The 20,263-nt window shown below is 39.1% G+C and overlaps 1 long non-coding RNA gene across 2 annotated transcripts in view; it reads right to left on the reverse strand.

The window, feature by feature from the left end:
• Nucleotides 1–329: 329 nt before the first annotated feature.
• Nucleotides 330–20,263, reverse strand: part of LOC101687085 — a 178,877-nt gene continuing 158,943 nt past the window's right edge. For both annotated transcript variants that reach the window (XR_006605326.1, XR_006605325.1), the window contains 2 exons: nucleotides 2,079–2,226; nucleotides 330–641 (listed from right to left, as the gene is read on the reverse strand). This is a non-coding gene — a long non-coding RNA (uncharacterized LOC101687085). The remainder of the gene's footprint in view (nucleotides 642–2,078; nucleotides 2,227–20,263) is intronic.

Consider the following 20,263-nt stretch of genomic DNA (forward strand, 5'->3'; position numbering starts at 1 on the left):
AGGTGATTATGAAGACATCACTGGTATCCCTGGGTCTTTCTTAATGCTCCCTTCTTCCCTTATTCCATATCCCTTTCCTCTCAGATGGCCAATGAAGCTTTATCCCTCTTTTATGATATTCTCACAGGAAAAGTCCGATGTCACATATTTTTACCCAAATGCTTTACTTACTTAAGTCTGACTTAGAATAGACACATATCTCTCATGTAAAAGAACTTCAGGCTTCCACAGCCAACTGCTCTACTCAAAGAAGCCACAATCTCAAAACCATAAATAAGAAAGAAAAAATATTTCTTTGACTTCTTCTACAATACTAAGACTAGAATCTCTGTCCCATTTATTTACACATTCTCCTCCTAAAAAAGCACAGGCTTTCCCTCCAATCTGTGGTAGCTGGGATTTTCCAAAGTTGAAATTTGAAATCACAGGACAGAATACTGGATAGCTCTAAAGATCTTTCTGGTTTATTCTCTACAGTTTGGAAAGGGGTCTGAGAACATACATGTCTGTTTTTTGATTCGTTTATATAATCAAAAGGCTATTGAGAGAGAAGCCATTCAGGCTTGTTTGTCTAACTAGACTGCATGACATTTCACAGAAAGTCTACGATGCCTTTTCTTCAATTCTGAAATTCAAAAATCCTGAAAAAGTGAAAAGATTTTTGTGACTCATTTGGTGACAAAACCTCACTTGGTCTGAATTATTTAGTAGCAACAGTTGACTTCAATTAATGTGAGTCTTTTTATAGCACTGATTCTTCTTAGGGTGACTATTAATACATTTTACTGTAGTAATATGGTAATTATAAGGCAATGCCCCAGATCTCTGATGAGCTACATGCAATATATAGTGTATGCAATGTACATCACTCTAAAATTCCACAAATTTATAAATTATAAAACTATCTGGTCTCATAATCGTCAGACTCCTGGAATTTCAGCTGTCAGACTGCCAACCTCTGTTGGTAGAAGAGTCATCTACTGAATTCTGGTTTCTTTCTCAGGGAAGAATGAAAATGCTTCTAGTTTTTTTTTTTTTTCCCCTTAGCTCCTTTAAAATTTTGCTGAATATAGATGATCAATGAATATTGTTGACTAAATAATTTATTATTGAATAATATAGCTAAAGGTAAAGAAGATGAGGTAGAAATGGATACATGGAAATACGGGGACACCAAGATTTATTTTCAAGGTGAGAAAGGCAAAACCAATTTTCCAGGTGAATAAGGTTTGGAGGAGGCAGAATTTTAAAAGATGAAGCTTCCAAATATAAAGTATTAAAAATACTCTTTCATAGAAAACCAAAATAGATTTTTTTCATTCTGTGCTTAATACCAGGATACCTGTGATTCCTTAAACACTGGGTGTCTTACAGAATAGAGAACTGGGATAACTATTAAAATTAGTTTATAAATCAGCTATCAATAATTTAAATCGGCACACCAGCTGAATGTGATACATTCATAATTTCATTTAAGGCTCATAAAAACCATGTAAGGTAGAAGTACTGTGTTTCCCATTTTATAGATGAGGAAGTTTCTAGATAAGTCAAAAAAATTGTCCAAAATCATTTAATAGTAAGGGTAACAGCCAGCATTCAACCCCAAGCAGAGTCCAGGTTAAAAAGAAAAAGTGGACAGTCCTTGCAATAACCACATGATATTGCATAATCTTTGCTAGACTCTGTTCTCTCAGGAGGGCTTAGTTGAGAATTCTCAGAAAGGCCCTTTTGGACATCAACTATGTAATCAGAGAAGCATTTAGTGGCAATGCAGAACAGAAAATCCAGTAATCCTTAACCAATAAGGATTTATATTTCTTGCTATGTGGGAAAGCTCTTGAAGGTGGCAGCTTCCTTTCACATGACTCTTGCCCTTCTCCCGTCTCCCTTTGCCCTTTCTGCTTGGATAGAGCCATCTTGCAACCACTGAGCAAGAAGAACAAGGGTGAGAGCCATCTGCTAAAATGACTGAACCAGAAGGGAAGAAGGAGCCCAGGTACTTGAGACCGTGGAGCTACAAGACCCACCATGGGCTGCTGGACATGTTCTGCAAAGAAAATAAAACCTTAAGCCATTACCTTCTTGAAGTTTCTGTGGCTTGAAGCAGGTGTATTCGTGGCAGATGTACAGGGGAGTTCTGTTGTGCTCAAATGAGGAAAAAGAAATGGCTCTCCTTTTCACCTAGAGGTCAAGAAGAACATGGCTCCTCATTTTCTGCTTCTGACTCTGTAGTGAGACATTAGAATCTTTTTAGTCAGGGTTAGCCTCCCACAGTTTTTAATGTTTTTTGGTTGAGGTTGGCTTCATGTGTCCCATTAGAGAGGACATGCTATAAGGTTGTGTCTAGGACCCTGATTTTCCACTTTGGTTCCCGCTACACCTTTTTTGTTTATTAGGTCACCAATGTTTCTTCAAATCCATTCAAGTGGCTTAGAGCTATAGTGACTGCATTTCCTCAGCTCAAGCAGTTGATGTAGTCACAAGTGTTTAAGCAAATACATTCACTGCCAAATTAGGAACATTTCATACTATTTCAATGGACATATAGGATAGTTGCATGTTTTCTCCATTAAAAAATAATTTTTTAATTCTACCATGCAGAGCTAATCACTGTTAACTCTTAACAGCATGACCTCCTAGATACATATGGAGACAGACATAAGCATTATATCCCCACTCACCTGCTTAAAATCTTAATGTACATTTAGCGTTTTTTTTTTAATATTTTTATTTAGTTATTTCACAGACTGAGATCACAAATAAGCAGGGGGGGCGGGGGAAGCAGGCTCTCTGCTGAGCAGAGAGTCCGGTATGGCCCTTGATCTCAGGATGCTGAAATCATGACCTGGGCCAAAGGCAGACGCTTAACCCACTGAGCCACCCAGACGCCCCTACATTCAGCTTTGTATCCTGCCAAGGGTTCACATTATGAAGTGAACAAGTCTCTCTTCTACAGTCTTTAAACCATGATTTGTTTTAGTGTCTGCATCATATTGTACTATATTACAAACTATATTTTATTTTTTACAATTCACTGTAGATGGATATTTTACTTGATTTGATATTTGGCCATTATAAACAACACAGTAACGAACAATGATTATATGTACATTTCACGCTTCTGTTAGTTCTGAATATTTTCTTAGGACCAATTACTAGAAATGAACCTTCTGGACTAGAGTTACAGCTATGTTTACATACTACGAAATGCCTTTCGGAGAGACAGAGTGGAATTTTAATCCTGCCAGTGGTGTGTATGCAGCTTGCTGGGCTCGCAATAGCTTCAGCAGTTTCATCCAACTTTGACAGGTTTAAGAAGTCTGGAGCCTATTTCATAGGGAAAAAAAAGTCCTTAAATCTTACATCTCTTTAGTGAGTAAGATGGAATATCTAATTCATATGTTAGTTTGTGGCTATGCTTTATTGCTCTATGAATTACATGGATATATTTTACTGGTGGATATTTTAATTACTAACATATCATTGATATAATATTTTTCTTCTCTGTATTTATGAAAAATACATTCCTGGTACAGGTACTGATATTTCCCAAAGGTGACCTACCTGTGGCCTTTCTGTGATGCTCTTAGGATACAGTAAATAGAAACCCTTGTGCAATTTGCAGAAAGCATTGGCATCTGTTGTTCAATAACTTGGAGGAACTTATACTCTTGATATTAGTGTTTCTTTCCTGAGTTTTCTTCACAAACGGCATGCACATAGAATGGGGGTCCATATTCTTTAAGTCACGTACATACTGTGAACAGTAAACTTGAAGTCTCTATCCCCTGATGCGTGCTTCATCTGTACCTGTCTTGCAGCTTTGTAGTCAGTCCCTCAACGTTTCCCCAAATCCTTGACTCTGAAAGTGTATGTTACCCTGAATGTCTTATAGCACTTTTTGAAGATCAAATATTTGTATCTGTTTTCTTTAGCTACTCTGAAAGTGGTACCATTTACCTAGAAATGTTCACAAACAATTAACTTTAGGCATTTCTTTAAATCTGTTTGATACTTTAATTTCTTTGAAGCTAAAACAAAGCCTCATGTGGGAATACAGTATTCCATATTTTTATTATAATCACCTATTGTAAATTAGAGCACACTGAATACCTTGCTTTTTTTTAAACCTACCACTTGAAGCACCCCTTTGTTCTCACAAAAAGATTCTACAGTTCCCAGAGTTTATTACAACTGGATACTTTTTAAAAAAAGTAATAGCTCTGTAGAGTTTAAAAATTTTAAATGCTAAACTCACCTTTTCTGCTACTGGTTGCATATGCTCTTCATTCTCCCCAGACCAGCTCTATAGACTAAGATTCCTCATTGTGAAAACAGAAACTGATGATGTCATGTCTGAGAATTTTATTGTACAGCACTGACAATGGGGAGGAAAGGACTCCCCCCTCCCCTTGTTTGTCTCTGAATAAAACATCATGCTACCTCTAAAATAAATATGTACTATGTCTCATCCTTACTCTACAAAGAGCCCTATAGGACTATACTATGTAACGTGGTGGATAACTAAGTCAGACATATTATGTTTCAAAGTAAAAATAAGGCAGAGCCTTTCTTTTAAAGGAAGATTTCTGCTTTTAAGGTTTGCACAAGGTCAACTATACCAAGGAATTATTTCTGCTGAATAATATATATATGAACAATATACACATGAACAATACAAATAAGATCAATGAGAGAATGTTTAATTACATTACAATGGCTTCCTTTGGTTGCATGCTCAATGTTTCCATCAACTTACAGCCGTTCATACTTAGTATCTTATTAATTTGTTCTGAGATATTCTCTGGGGATGGTCAATATTTGGTGTCAGTAATAGTTATAGTAACTAGGATTTACTGGGCTTGTGTTAAGTCCACCCATGGCCTGCACTGGCCTATACAGAATCTTAAAATAACTTAGAAAAAGCCTCTCAGGTGGTGGGCACAGGGCTTAACAAGCAATGGTACTCTTGTACAGATTTAAAGATACTTCCCCCAAAAGAAATGCAAATAGATTAAAGACCTAATGTGAGACCTGGAACCATGGAACTAAAAGAAAACATAGGCTGTAATCTCTTAGACCTTGCCCCTGGAAACATATTTATGGATAAGTTTCCTGAGGCAAAGGAAACAAAATAAAAAATAAACTACTGGAGTATATAAAAATAAAAGCTTTTGCACAGTAAAGGAAACCACCAATGAAACAAAAAGGCAACCTACTAAATGGAAGAAGATATTTGCAAATGATATATCTTATAAGGTGTTAAATAATTTAAATAATTCAACATAAAAAGACTGCCTAAAATAATGGGCAGAAGACCTGAAGAGAAACTTCTTCAAAGATAATCTATAGATGGTCAGTAGACACATGAAAAGATATTCAACATCACTCATCACCAGGGAAATGCTAATCAAAACTACAATGAGATATGACCTCACACCTGTCAGAATGACTAGTATCAAAAAGAGAAGAAATGAGAGCTGATGGTGAGGACGTGGAGAAAAGGGAACCCTCCTGCACTGTGGGTAGGAATGTAAATTGATGCAACCACTGTGGAAAACAGTATGGAAGTTGCTCAAATAAATTGAAAATAGAAATGTCTATGACTCAGTAATTCCCTACTAGGTATTTTCCAAAGAAAATGAAAACACTAACTTGAAAAGATAATATGTGCTCTTATGTTCATTCATTGAACCATCACTTACTGTTGCTAAGATATAGAAGTAATCCAAGTATTCACTGATAGATGAACAGACATAGATATGCTGTGTATAGACACACAGACCTAGACATACACACTGGAATATTACTTGTCCATCAAAAAGAAGGAGATCTTGCCATTTGCAACAACATGGATGATGCAGAAAATATTGTGTTAAATGAAATCAGTCAATCACAGAAAGACAAAGACTATATGATTTCACTCATATGTAAAATCTAAAAACCAAAACACATACAAATAAACAAAAAGTGGAAACGGACTCATAAATATATTATGAGAACAAGCTGGTAGTTGCCAGAGGGGAAGGGTGGGGGGATGGGTAAAATAATGGAAGGGGATTAAACGTTAAGAACTTCCAGTTACAGAATAAATAAATCATGGAGATGAACAGAACAGCACAGGGAAAACAGTAATATTGTAATGATGGTTGTATGTGTGTAAGTACATTTATAGTGATGAGCACGGCATCACTGGAGCCACCATGTTGTGTACCTGAAACTAATATGAAATTGTATGACAATTATACTTTAAAACATTTTTTAAGTTATAAACACATACATACATACATACATACATACATAAGGTCCTGTTTCATCCTCTAGGCAGACACAGTCCCATATCCAGGCTCAGGCTTAGGGAATAGCATATGGCTAGATTTTAGTCCCTTCTTGCTTCCTCAGCAAGAAATCTTTGTTCATGGTACAATGTACACATCCATGTGTAGTATGAAGTACTTTATGTGGATGAACTAGATTGTGGGGGCAAGACCTCCATGATTTGGGAGTTATTATCAAAAGCACAGTGAGCTTAAGTAACTCACAAGGGGAGAACGGGGGCCAGGGACGTCCTAGTTTCCTGACACATCCCAGGTGGGCTGAGAATGTGGCTTAGGAGGAGAAAACTGCCTTCCATGAATTTAGATACCCTGGTATTTGTATGAGATGGTTAACAGAGCCCCTGAAAGTGCTTCCCAGTCTCCCAGCTCAGCCCTAGAGTTTACAACCATGGGAGGGAAGGAGAAGGGTTTGTGACAAACTAGGAAAGCAAGCCTAATAAAAGTGGTGTAATAACAGTTACCAAAAGCCTCAGCAAGAGGATGATGAGACATTTACAGATTATTCAGGGTTGTGTCACCTGGAACCATCTTTTTCTTTAGATACATTGATGTACCTAGACCTGATAGCATGAAGATCTGAGGAGCATATGTTGTATTCTTAAGTCATCCACAAAGGCCAAAGTCACCCAGGATTATTTAGCGTCATCAGATAGGACTGTGAACAAGGGACACAATGGGAAAGCAGTGCTGAGGACCATGTTGGGGATCAAAGGATGTCACCTGGGCAAACAGTGCCCCAAGTGTCACACAGCACCAGTGGCTGGGAAGTGAGTCTGTCATAGCACAGCAGCAAGCATGGGGGCACCAGTGGAGGCGGTGACCTGGAACACTCCAGGTGAGCATGGGTTCAAAGGTCCCTGCCCCAAGAGAGGCCTGTTTGGGAGTTCAGAGCTGAAGACTTTGGACGGTTTCCTACACCTCTGTTTGAACACAACACCCCATACCCCCTGCCTTTTTTTCCTGGAAAACAGGAATGAGAGCCTAGGAGACAGGCTATCATGAAACAGAAGGATTTGTACAAATGAAGGAGATGAACATCTTCAGGAAGTGGAGATAACTCCAGGGAACGAGACTGTGCTCAGGAACCACACCCACTGGCTAAGGCAAAAAGCTTGTCCTGTGGGACAGTGGAAGCCAAGACTGAAGGTAGGTAGGAGTCACACTGCAGACAGGTGAGAATTCTAGAATGGCGATTCACATTTTTGAATATCTTTTATTTGCTGGGCAATGTAATATACCTGAGGCCATTCCATTCTTATAATAACCACTATTTTTCATGGTTTTTATTTATACCTATAATTCCCATTTTACTGATGAGGAAAATGAATTTCAGGGAAGTTAAATAACTCACCTAAATTTAAGGGTAGATCAAGGATTTGAACCCAAATTTATCTGATCCCCAAATCTAATCACTTTTTATTATCCCGTGTCGTCAGATTTTAACAAGTGGGTTCTTGAGAAACATGATGGGATTAATGCCTGAGGAAGATTAAAATAATTCTGGTGAGTACAATGGACTAGAGCAGAGAGACCAGAGACAGGGAGCATTTTTAGGAAGTAACTGTAAGCAGAGCCTAGACTAGGTTGATCCGCAAAGGAAAGATACAGAGGTAAGAAAAGTTCCAAAAGAAGAGTCGGTAGGATTTGGTATCTGGCTGAAGAACAGATGAAAGAAAGGGAAGAGCCAGGTAGAGCAGTGGAAGAAACATTCAGTAGGGATTTAGGAAACGAAGCATTAAGGCTGGCTGTGTTGCTTGTAAACTGAATTTGTAAAAACTATTCAGTTTTTCCTTTGAACTGTGTGGTCTTGCTTGGATTATATATCTTTTAAGACTTTATCCAGCTCTAAAATTCCATGCATCTTTGACTCAAGGATGACTCAAAGGTCACAAGACTGGCTGGCTGGAAGAACATTCTTTCATCAATAGAAAGAATATCACTTCACTTATGGATATACATTAATATGAAAGAGGATGGTTACAATTTTAGATGGAAAATACATGTTTCCAGTTCTGCTGTGACCTTCAGCCCAGATGCACCCTTGCTCTTCACTGGATTCCCCATGACAAAGATCCTTCCAACCGTCCTCCTTTCCCAGCCTTTCATCCTCCAGCCACAGCCCCACATTCCAATCCCTAATTCCCCCCCGCCCTTGTGCCATTGTGCTGATACTGCACTGAGTAATCTCTCTTAGTTTTGCAAAGTTTCTGTAGTTACACTATAGTATATAGCTGCCAATATTACCTACTATTTCTTCCTAAGAGGAAAGACTGGGATGCTTGGGTGGCTCAGTGGGTTAAAGCCTCTGCTCAGGTCTTGATCCGAGGGACCTGAGATCAAGCCCCGCATCGGGCTCTCTGCTCAGCGGGGAGCCTGCTTTCCACCTCTCTCTCTCTCTCTCTGCCTGCCTCACTGCCTACTTGTGATCTCTGCCTGTCAAATAAACAAATAAATAAAATCCTAAGAGGAAAAACCAAGAAAATCTTTCACATAAATTATTTGCTAAAGAAATGCTTCCAGTCTGACATAAGAAACTGTGTATCTTGGAGTCATCCTCTGAGTAAAATTCAGAGTAGGTGTAGAGTCTATGCAGTATTAATAATTCCCTTTAACCAAAACACAACACAAGGAAATCTAAAATGGAAAAACTGATGAATTAGGGAATCCTCTACCTTCCTGAGAAAAGTTTTTCAGCAAGATTCTCTTAAACAGTGAGATTCTCTAAAGCATTTAAAATATGACTCCAACTGTATAAAATGTTATTAGTATGATTGTTTTTAGGTCTTCACACAGGGTGTAACATGGTGTATACATGGGAATAGAAAGGTAACCACTATAATCACATTAGCAATCTCCCTGAAATAATGCTTAGAGAAAGGAGGTTGCACCTAATGTTCCCCAATTTTTGCTGACTCAAAAGAAGAACATGAAATATGGTAATAAGCTCTTCCCCAACCTTCTAGTTTGAACAGGATTTGCAAAACAGATGAGTATTGGTCACCAAGATGAGTCCTTAGACACCTCTTGACAAAGACATTTTCTCCAGTGATTCAGATTTCACTGCAGACAAAAGAGCTTTGATTTCCACCATAATCTTGCAAAGCAGGACTGCAAAGCAGGGTTGCACCCTTCAGTTAGATGGAGTAGGCAGCTGTCTTTTTGTAGGTCTTCCGGAATTCCAGGTAAGACCTCTTCCAGTCACACCTGTCAGACCTGACATTCCACCATTAGAAACTTGGATGTTAAGGAATTTTGATTCCAAGAATACTGGGCAACATGTGATCTGGATAACAAAACCCAGATCTGGCATCAATTCCTGCCTCATGGAGTACCTTTAGAATTCTAGGCCATTCGCACGATCCTTTGTGTCCCCCTTAGCTTCACAAATTTGTCTCTGATAGGACTTTCCCATAATAAAACCCCATAGAATTATTTAATTTTCAAAGAGAGGAATCAATATTACTTAATTTTCATGGAATCAAAGAGTTGGTGATGAATGTCTTAAAAACTTTGACACTACGTGACTGATCACATAGACACAAAAGAAATGTACCCTAGGTCACATAATGACAAAATGAAGTCAGGTCTTCAAACTGTGATCCAACAAACATATGAGCTCATCAGATGGGGAAGGACAGAGGTGCTCTGCAGAGTGCTCAATCCACTGTCAACACTTACGATGTCTTAAGTAAACACAATCAAAATAACACAAGATATGTTGAAAGTAAAATGAAGACCAGATCTTCTGATATTGAGACACAGGGTCCCATCACCTAAACTAAGCTCAGAAGAAGAGTTTAACAGATGCAAACTTACATGCTGATATCTCACAAGGTTGCTCTTCTTGGGACCCATTGTGGAAGGTGTCCTCTTGGTGGGTTTGGGTACTTTGCATAGTACAGCAATTACCTTTTTTATTTAGGGATTAAAACAGATGTTTTATTCTGAATATTTCTGGTTGAAGGGGAAGTAGCAAGGTTCTAGGACACTAGTATTGTACAACTTCTTTTTCCCTAACATATCCACACCCACAATGGCCACTCTCACCCCGGTCACAGAGTGACTTTATTCTTGCCTCATGCACATGCTTTTCTTGGCAACGGAGAAAGTAGAGAAAGGAGAAGGGAGTGGAAACAGAGGAAGAAGGGAGAAAGAAAGAAGAGCTGGTTCTTTCCCTGCTGTAGGCATTATCTTATTTCCTCACTGAAGTCAGCAACTGCCTGCACAGGCAGGCAATGCTGAAGGTCCCTGGCAAGCGAGGGCCCCTGAGCTTGCCAAAGTCAATCCATGAGGATACTAACCAGTTTCCCTTTCCTTGCTTTAAAGAAACCATCCCCAGGAAATCTCATTATTTCTAAGAGATCTGAAAAGCTCTCCTCCCAGATTCTGTTTTGTAGTGTGGACGGGGGGAACTATATTCATAACAATCTCCCCCATTATAAATTTATAAATTGATTATAAGTTTCTATCCTGAATGGAATAGCCAAGTCTTTGCAAAGCTAGAATATGCCCACTTCTCTCCCTGTTTGCCAAATGCTAGCCAGTGCCTTTGGTAGTTGCACTTGATTTAATAACGTTACTTGAGTTCTTTTAAATCGCAGGCTGTTGAAATGGTTGGACTTCTGTACATAAGGCCATGTACAATCCACACTTTAAAAAGGCTACAATCCACACTTTAAAAAGGCTGTTCCCTGAAGTAGATAATCATCTTTCCAGTAAAACACTGTGTCAACTGCAAAGTGATGATTACCCTTGGGTGGGGCTTAGGTATTTCTAGTTGGCAGACAGTCTGTTCTCAATCAAAATGACACTACACAAGAAACCTTATTTTCACAAGCCAATTTTTTGTTCAAACCTCTTCAAGTAATTAAAAACTAAAAGAAAGTAAAATGTCGCATTTTCTATTGTGGTAATCATACTTCATTTGTACTTGTTGGGCCAAACCCAGAGAAGGACATTTTTGCAATCTGACAATAACTGCAGACACTTTCATGCAAATGGTGGCTGTCTTTGAGATGTCATTAGACAAAAGACACAGAAAAGAATATATTCTGTTAAAAACAAAACAAAACAAAAAAAACCTCATATGCTACCTAGTTCTGCAGATTTAAAATTTATAGCCGAACTCTTAGGTTTCATGAAATAAGCACCTTCCCTTTCTTAGGTTCACACTACTTTTAATTTTTGGTATTGAATATCAAGTGCAATTAATGGCTTATATCAGACCAATGAAAAATTTAAAGAATGAGAATGTGTTAGATAAGAAACGTTTTGTTGGAATTAAAGCATAAACCCATACAGGCTTTTTTTTTTTTTTTTTTTTTAGGGTAGTCAGGTAGAGAATAAGACATCCTTATTACTATCATGCACCTACAAGGTTTCAGTCTGGGCATATGTAATTTTTTTTTTTTTTAAACCAAAGATACTGTTAAGGGCTCTAGACCTATATATTTACACAATAGCTGTGTATCCATGTCACATCTTTCTACCTGAAATTTCAGCACTAAGATATCTGTATCATTTTCACTGATTCATGTCCTGACCTGTCTCATTACTCAGGTACAGTTCTGCAGTGACTTCCTACTCATAACTTAACAAGGCTTTGTGATTTGTAAATGTTTAAATTTCATTTGGATAGGCAAAAGCAGACTGTATCTATCTTGCTCTCTGGAGGCACAGTAATTATAATGAACTGTATTTCCTCTTAGTGCCTGAAAGATGTATGAGAAACAGCCCTCAGGTCTCTGAATGGCTGCCTGGGTCACTGACCCAGCTGTCATCCTTCTGGCTGAGTGGGCAAGATGAACTCATCCACAATGGTGTCCTCCAGAACAAACAAATGCATAAATACATACAAAAGAATGCCCAATTTTGGGACTACTTGTCAAAGCCTTCCTCCCAGGAATTATTCCTAGAAGAATAGAATTGTTTCTATAGTTCTTACAGAATATATTTTCTCCTCTACTGATGGCCAATGCTCTTCATAGAAGTCAGACTTTTAGGAAGTCAAGAGGAACCTCTAATACTAATTATCTCCTCTATCTGTATGCAAGGAAAAAATAGTGTTAAGAATTTCCAGTACTAGATAATCATGCTGATGGTTTAAATGGATCATATTCCAAATGAAGAATTTTGGGAAAGGGATCTTATAAACAAGTTGGGCTCCCTTCACAGGAAGTTGTACAAAACTATAAAGAAATTTATTGAATACATTTTTTAGAGACCTGAAGTCTTCCAAGGACATGGCACTCTCTGCAGCTGTCCAATTTAGTGCCCTTAAATCCATCATGTTCTCTTACCCTGAATGAACAGGTCTCAAAAGGAGCCTAATGGGGTTAGCTAAGGCATACCGATTACCTAAAGGCAAACGCTACTATATTATGGAAAGAGGACCTCTAAAAGTAATCATTCTGTTGTATGTCATATGTTCTTTAAAGGAAATGTAAGTGTTAGGAGTAGCCAGCAGGGTTTATATACATTTCAAATTGCCACTTGCTTAATGACAAAGAAACATAAAATCACTTAACTTTCTATGATTTTTCTCTAAGACTCGAGCTCAGGGACTGGCAAAGGAGCAGTATTTGAAAATAAAACTGAAACACAACTTCGTAAGACTCTTGATCCTGGGTTGGATTTGGGTTAGTGGTCTAATTAGAGTCAGGATGTTTATCTCTAACTTATAATTCCTTCCTTTTCATTCAAGGGAGCTCTGGGTCACTTCTACCACTCTGGCTAGCACAAAAGTAAAGAACCAAGAAATACTTTTAATTACCCATCACGAGTAAAGAGTTTATTTTCTATGACTACACTACAGATAAAGTAAAACAAACAGCTTTAAAAAAGAGAGTTGGCAAAATGAACTAACAAGTGATGAACAACAAAAGACAAGAGTTTGCCTTCTTTCTGCAGGTTCTTATTCTTTTTTCCCGCAATTTCTACATCTGTATTAGTCACTCTCCTTTTGCCCTACCTCTTCACCTCTATGCCAGATTCATACATGTAACCACACCCCCAGCAGCAATGCCATTCTGGGATCTTGCTCTCTACCAGAAACACAGTGACACCAGTTCTGGGACCACTGAGTGTAAGCCCAGAGGGAGTGAGAGAAGAGGACTTTGCAAGGGAAAAAGGGGAAATGGGACAAAACAAAATCATCATCTGCTTTCTGTTCTCTTTTTCATATATAGTTCATACAAGCTATCTGTCATAAAATTCTACAACTTGAGCACATTAACATAAGTATTTATTTGTTGATGTAGTTCAAAACTTTTTCATAGTCATCATGTTGCATGAACGGAAACACAAAGACAAAGCACCCTGCTGGCCTAGAAACTCATGGGCATTTTGATGATCAATCCTCTCGATCCCTATTCATAAGCCCTACATCCATGAAATTCAAAATTTGAGGGGAGTCCAGTTCTAGAGAAGGAACCTCATAATGGAGAAGAAAGTCATTTTTTCCTTCTCATACTTCTTCTAAGTCAGGGCTTGGGCCCAACCACTTGCTCTCTTCAGACTGTTTTCAGTGGCCTGGTAAAAGGGAAAGGGACTCACTGAGAAGTGCTTGAGGAGGGATCTGTAGTCAGAGCAAGGGAAAAACAAAGCCAGCAGAGCCAGAGAAAAGGGGTGGTTCTAGTCCCTGGGAGTCACGCAAGCATGAGAGCCCTGTGGAGGCTCCAGAACCAGGAGCAGGAGGAAGTTCTTTCCCTTCTTCAGCGACAGACACGTAAGAGTCCTCCTTCCTGCCTGGGCTCCCATTCCCTGATCCTCACCTCTGTCATCAATCTTCTCAGTCCTCTGAGCCAATCCCTAAGAATGCCACCTGCTCTAAGGATCTGTGAGAGTCAGAGAGCAGAGGTTCACACTCAGGGTAGACTATTGTACCATCTAGAGTAGTCATGGTTTGGCCAAGTCCAAGGTCTGGGTGCCAATCCTGGCTCTCTCTCTCTGAAACCCACTGTGATCTGGGACTTATCACTTAGGCCCATTTCTGAGATAGAACCAACTTACAAAATTTGGGATTGTTCAGGGGATCATATCAATACAACCTGTGAGAGTACCTGGCAACATAAATAAATTGAATAGTCAATCAATATCTCTTTGGAACTAAGAGATGACTGGCCAGAATCCACACTCAGCCTGCAACTAACTGGAGGGAAGAAGCCAGCTCTGGGCTTTGAGACAAGGTCAGGTGATGTGTGTCACTTTATTACATGAACTGGCTGCTGGGCAACAAGTAAGGCCACCTACCAAAGGGTTAGGGAGGTAAAGGGCCACTCCAAAACTAATGGGCAAACTCTCCTTGGTGTTACATCCTCTGAATCGATGTTCCTCCTTGCTACCACAAACAGTTAGATAGGATATAGTTAATTCCATTCTGTGCTTCTTCGCAGTTCCCACTCCACAGCAAGAAAAATGTGAGAATTCTGACATGCATATCTTATTCATGGTACAACAGCATGTTTTCTAAGGGAACTGTGGCATGACATGTCTCAGAGAAATTTATAAATTCACAAAACCTGTAGGTGAAACACTGGAAGGTCAACAGCCCAAATGGAAAAAGTAGGGGCCGTGACCTGGATGATGGTTTGTTTGTTCTCCACCATCTGGTCTAAGCACATATCAGAGAATCCATGCTCTTCAGAACAAACAGTTCTTTTGGAATGATCAATTCCTGGCAGGAGTCAGAGGGCATGCAGAGCCTTAACACTCTGGAAATAGTTCCTTTAATTTAATGATTGGCACAGGTAAATTTTTCCTGAAGTGGCTGTAAGTGTGTTGGTCCCTTGAATAAAACTGTGCAGTTAACATGGGATTTCAACAGTTCCTCAGTAGGTAATTATTTACACCCTTGATTTTTATGACACCTGACATCCTACTGCATTACTAGCCCACAATAAGTGTTGACCACTCTTCTTAAAAAATAAGACTCCCTTGGGGCACCTGGGTGGCTCAGTGGGTTAAGCCGCTGCCTTCGGCTCAGGTCATGATCTCAGGGTCCTGGGATCGAGTCCCGCATTGGGCTCTCTGTTCAGCAGGGAGGCTGCTTTCCTCTCTCTCTCTGCCTGCCTCTCCGTCTACTTGTGATTTCTCTCTGTCAAATAAATAAATAAAATCTTAAAAAAAAAAATAAGACTCCCTTGATGTTTTCAATGACTATAGTAGATAACATTCACCTGTCTATTCTCAAATTAGTATAAATCGCAAATATACCTATAACTGAATAAGCAAATCAGAAAATATCTACTTAGATATTGTTGTCTTAAGGGCTGAAAACAGGTCAGTGAACAAGACCCAACAGTCCCTTGCCTCTTGGAGCCTAAAGTCTAGTGTGGAAGACAAACAGTGAGCAAGTCATAATCACTATTTTAAAAGCCACCAGTGCAGAAGGCACATTCCTACTCTGGGAATGTGTAGCAGGGATTTAACTTCTAGAATGAAGGAAAGGCTTCCCATAAGAAATCTGAGATCTGAAAGTGTTAGCCAGGCAATGAGGAGGGGGTTACAGAGCTTGTTTGTTCCTTCTTCTTTTCTTTTCTTTTCTTTTTTTTTTTTTAAGATTTTATTTATTTATTTGACAGACAAAGGTCACAAGTAGGCAGAAAGGCAGGCAGAGTGAGAGAGAAAGCAGGCTCCCCGCCAAGCAGAGAGCCCAATGCGGGGCTCGATCCCAGGACCCTGGGACCATGACCCGAACCAAAGGCAGAAGCCTTAACCCACTGAGCCACCCAGACACCCCTGTTTGTTTTTTCTTAAGGACTTTAATATATGTTAAGCATGAGGATGATATAATCATATTTTCCTTTATAAATATTATCTTTCTATGATATTGAAGATGAATTAGAGAGAATGCAAGAGTGATTATAGGAAGAAAAATTGGGAGAATATTACTACAGTTAAGAAGAGAGAAGACAGTGAATGTGAATATAGATGTACACATACAGAATTAAAAGGATGTGACTTGGTTCTCAACCAGATGTAAGAAAACAAAATGATCCTGTGCAGGCCCTATGAGGCCAGTCAGGGATGATGGCACGTGGTCTGTGCCTCCAAAATGAAGTAGCAAGTTCATGGTTATTTAGTTCTTTTATCAATGTGGTAGACAATAAAGTTCCCTAAGACAGAATTCAGAAATTCCCTTGCAATTTGGGGCAATAATGGCCTCTTTGGTGTCTGCTTTGATATAACTGAGTTCTGAATCTGCCCCTTACTTGTGGATGAATGCACAGTTTTGATGAGTGAATAGTGTTAAACACTAGATGTGTCAAATAGCCCATTTTAAAATTTCAATGCAGGTACAAACCATATAATTTCCAAGTTGAAGGATGTTTAAGTCAAATTTATATACATATAGCAGGGCATAGGAATGATTTATCTCTTTGACTTTTCTCAATTGCCACTTTCAGCAAATCCAAGCAGCAGGAGGTTATAATGCAAAGTGCCAGGCTTTGCTGTCAGACTTGGATTGAAATCCCAATGCCTCCACTCACCTTGTCAACCTGGACAAGTTAACCTCTCGATGCTTCATGTTCCTTCATCGATCCAGGTCTATCAGTATTTTGAAAGTGATACTCCACAGTCACAGTAGCCCTCCATCCCTTCTCCCAATTCACTTCCCTTCTAGCGCTGTCTATGGGTAGAAGAGAGTGCCAGGGTTAGTGTTCTCCAATTACCCACTTCCTGTAACTCAGAGTGAATTATTTCTTGCTTCTGATCTCTGGTTAGGGTTGCTTGTTAGCAGAAGTTTTTCCCTAAAGGTTAATACCTAAAGCAATAGGACCAGCTGCTATGGAACAGATGCTCCCAGACATATTCGTAAGGCTAATTGTTAAAGCTTGGTTTCAGGCTAAGTGTGCTTGGGGAAGTATGGAGGAGTAAAACCTGGTTTAGAGTGGGAATCACCTCATGAATTGCTGTGAGACCCTGTACTGGGCCTGTTGGCTGACCCTGACATGTCATAGTCCAAAGACCAAAAGCTGGGAATGCCAGTAGCTTATCCCTCTTATTTTACATCAACCTTCTCTAAATGCCATAACTAGACAGGAAAAGTGGGAAGGTTTCATCTGAGATTCTGAAAAACCTGGTAGGTCAGTATTAAAGGCAAGTTTCTATTAAGGGCAAACACAGAATTTATATCTTCAGTAATCCCACTTTCACTACTTTCATCCTACCTCCTGGTTTTCTAGATTAACCTCAATCTCTTTCCAGTAAGTACATGAGGAATAATTAGAGAACTTCAAAAATACTTGGATTTTTCCATGCCTTGAAAATTAATGGTAATGATAACAAAGTTTGTCTTCTTAAAGTAATCAGACATTATGCCTTATTCACGTTTTTCAAGAAGCTGATTTCAAGTTTCAGGGTGGAAATTTTATTCTTGGTCTAGAACATGCTACATTCTAGAAGACAAATGCAAAAGTTAATCACTTTATCATCTTTACCAAAGAAAGAGAACACAAGTACAAAAGAAAACAGTTCCATCATCTACTCATCTGAATGACTGAATTTATAAATGCCAGGAAAGAAATGCTCTCTGCGAAGGCCTCATCTCTTCCTCACATGCTTGCCTCCCAGTTTTGGGTTTTTATAAACTCTAGAATGTTTGTTGCAATTCATTATTGCTACACTGTTCTAAGTTTTAAATTTTTACTCTGTTTATAAAAAAATATGTGAGTACTTTCTCTTTGCAGCTATATTTTTTAAGGTAAATTACATAGTTCCTTTGCTCACCACTAGCTCTTCAACAACTATGTCATCTGGGAGCGAGCTCTCAATTTTATTCACTTTTTAGGCTGGATTTTGGATTAGTCTTCTAGTCTTTGAAAGTAAAGTCCTTCCATTGCTTTTATACAGGAGGTATACCTTGAGTGGATATAAGATTTTTAGTTTAATCTTTTCTTTTTAAAACTCTGCATATTCATCTATTGTTTGTATTGCTTGGGTATTTGTTGTATCTAATGTTCTGTATGAGATGTCTCTATTTCATTTCCCCTCTGATGATAGGGAGAGTCCCTTCAACACAATAATTGTTTCTTCAGATTCGGAGGTATGATTATCTCATAGTTTGTTTTTCTAAGATATCACTTATTTATTTGACAGAGAGAGAGTGCACGTGCCAGCAGGGGGAATGGCAGGTGCAGAGAGAGCAAGAAGCACAGGAAGAGTGAGAAGCCCCTCCTCAGCTGGGAGCCAGGTGCAGGGTTCAATTCCAGGACCCTGGGATCATGACCAGATCAGAAGGCATACACTTAACCAACTGAGCCACATAGGCACCCTTCTTTCACACTTTTAAGTATTATCTTCATGCCATTTACTCTAAAATCTTTTTAGAAAAATTATTTCTATATTGTACTTTTTTGTTATCTCTATCATATTCTGATGGTCTCATCTCTTTATCTTCTTCTGAAACATGACTATTTTCAAAACAGTATTTACCAACAATTCAATTTTATGCAAATAAACTGTTATCTTTAATATTAATTTAATCCTTCAGTAGCTGTACCCTTTAAACCTTTGCCTTAGCTCTGTCAGCCCTCAGTTTACCTAAAGTCGTTCCTTTATCATATTCCTTTTCATTGTACCGTATTTTCTTAAAGATTTTTCAAAAAAAAAAACAAGTATTTTTTACCTAAACAAATTTCTTCTGTTTCCTGGAGTGAATCTTCAGAAGTAGGCTCTTTACCTGGTCCTTCCATGCCACATTTGTATCCTTTCATACTGCAGAAGCTCTTCAGACCTCAGTGGTGGTATTTATTTATTCTTCTGCTTATTCACTCTTGAATAAGGACCAGCCTCTCTGGGCTATTTGGAAGGTGCAATAAAACAAACTCTGCTAGTGGTCCTTGGGGTTTTCTTCCTGGTTTTTCTGAGCTTCATCAGGGTGCTCCTTCTAGAAATTAACCTCCAATCTTGAATAAAGAATAAGGAAAAAAATTATTTTACTATTTCAAAGAGTGGTGTTGATAGTTAGAAGGCACATGTCAGCAGGGATGGGGGCTAGAGCTGGAGGAGGACAATTTTTTCTTCATCCGGTTTTCTTTCTTCATTGGTACTGCTGCACTGTGGACCAGCTTTCTGTCTCTTTCAATTTGGCCTCATCTCTACTTCAGATACAAAGTGTGGTTATGTCCTTGGGTACTTCCTTCATGATGCTGCAGACTTCCAGATGAAGCCTGTTTCACTCTGTTTCATATCAGGGATGCCTCTAGCTTTAAAAGTGTTCCTTTTAAACCAGGTCAGGGGTAACTGGCCACAGTGACAGGAAGTTCAGCCACGGGCAAGCACTGGCCTCGCTCTCCCTCCAGCAGAAGCTGTTTCTGGTTGCTCTTCATCTGTAGCAGTTCTGAGTAAAATGAAACTCCTCTTTCAACAGTACAGAATCACCTCTAGCCCTTTCCTCTTTAGATCAGGGGATTCTTCTTCATTTCAAAAAGTGCAATCTCATGTTGGAGTCGGCTCCTGACTCCACCGAGAAGCTGGATTTTTTGAAAACTCATACTGCCCTCAAGGTGTGTGTTAGGTAGAGCTGCTGTTTTCTCTCGAAGCCCTGCTCCTGGACACTCAGCTTGCTCCTAAATCCATGGTGGGCAGAGGCTCCTACTACAGTGATGCCTGATTTTCCAGTGTTTCTAGGACTCAGCCAAGTTCTCCAAGTAAGGTTTTCTGGAATATTCTTCCAGGGCTCCCATTCCCAGGACTTCCTTTACTTATTCTCTACAATGTTCTCCCATTCTCATGGGAAAAGGACTTATGAATCAGTGGCCTTTGATATTGTTTTAAATCCACTATATCGAACCAAAATTCTGTGGTAAGGCACTGCCCTAGTTCCTTAGTTCAAATTCTGATGAAACGTTTCACTTTTAAATTTTTTCTTTGGCAGTGCACCTGGGTGGCTCGGTGGGTTAAAGCCTCTGCCTTTGGCTCAG

The sequence above is a fragment of the Mustela putorius genome, unplaced genomic scaffold (genome assembly GCF_011764305.1).
Source record: "Mustela putorius furo isolate JIRA1106 unplaced genomic scaffold, ASM1176430v1.1 tig00000145_pilon_pilon_pilon, whole genome shotgun sequence".
NCBI classification, from domain to species: domain Eukaryota; kingdom Metazoa; phylum Chordata; class Mammalia; order Carnivora; family Mustelidae; genus Mustela; species Mustela putorius.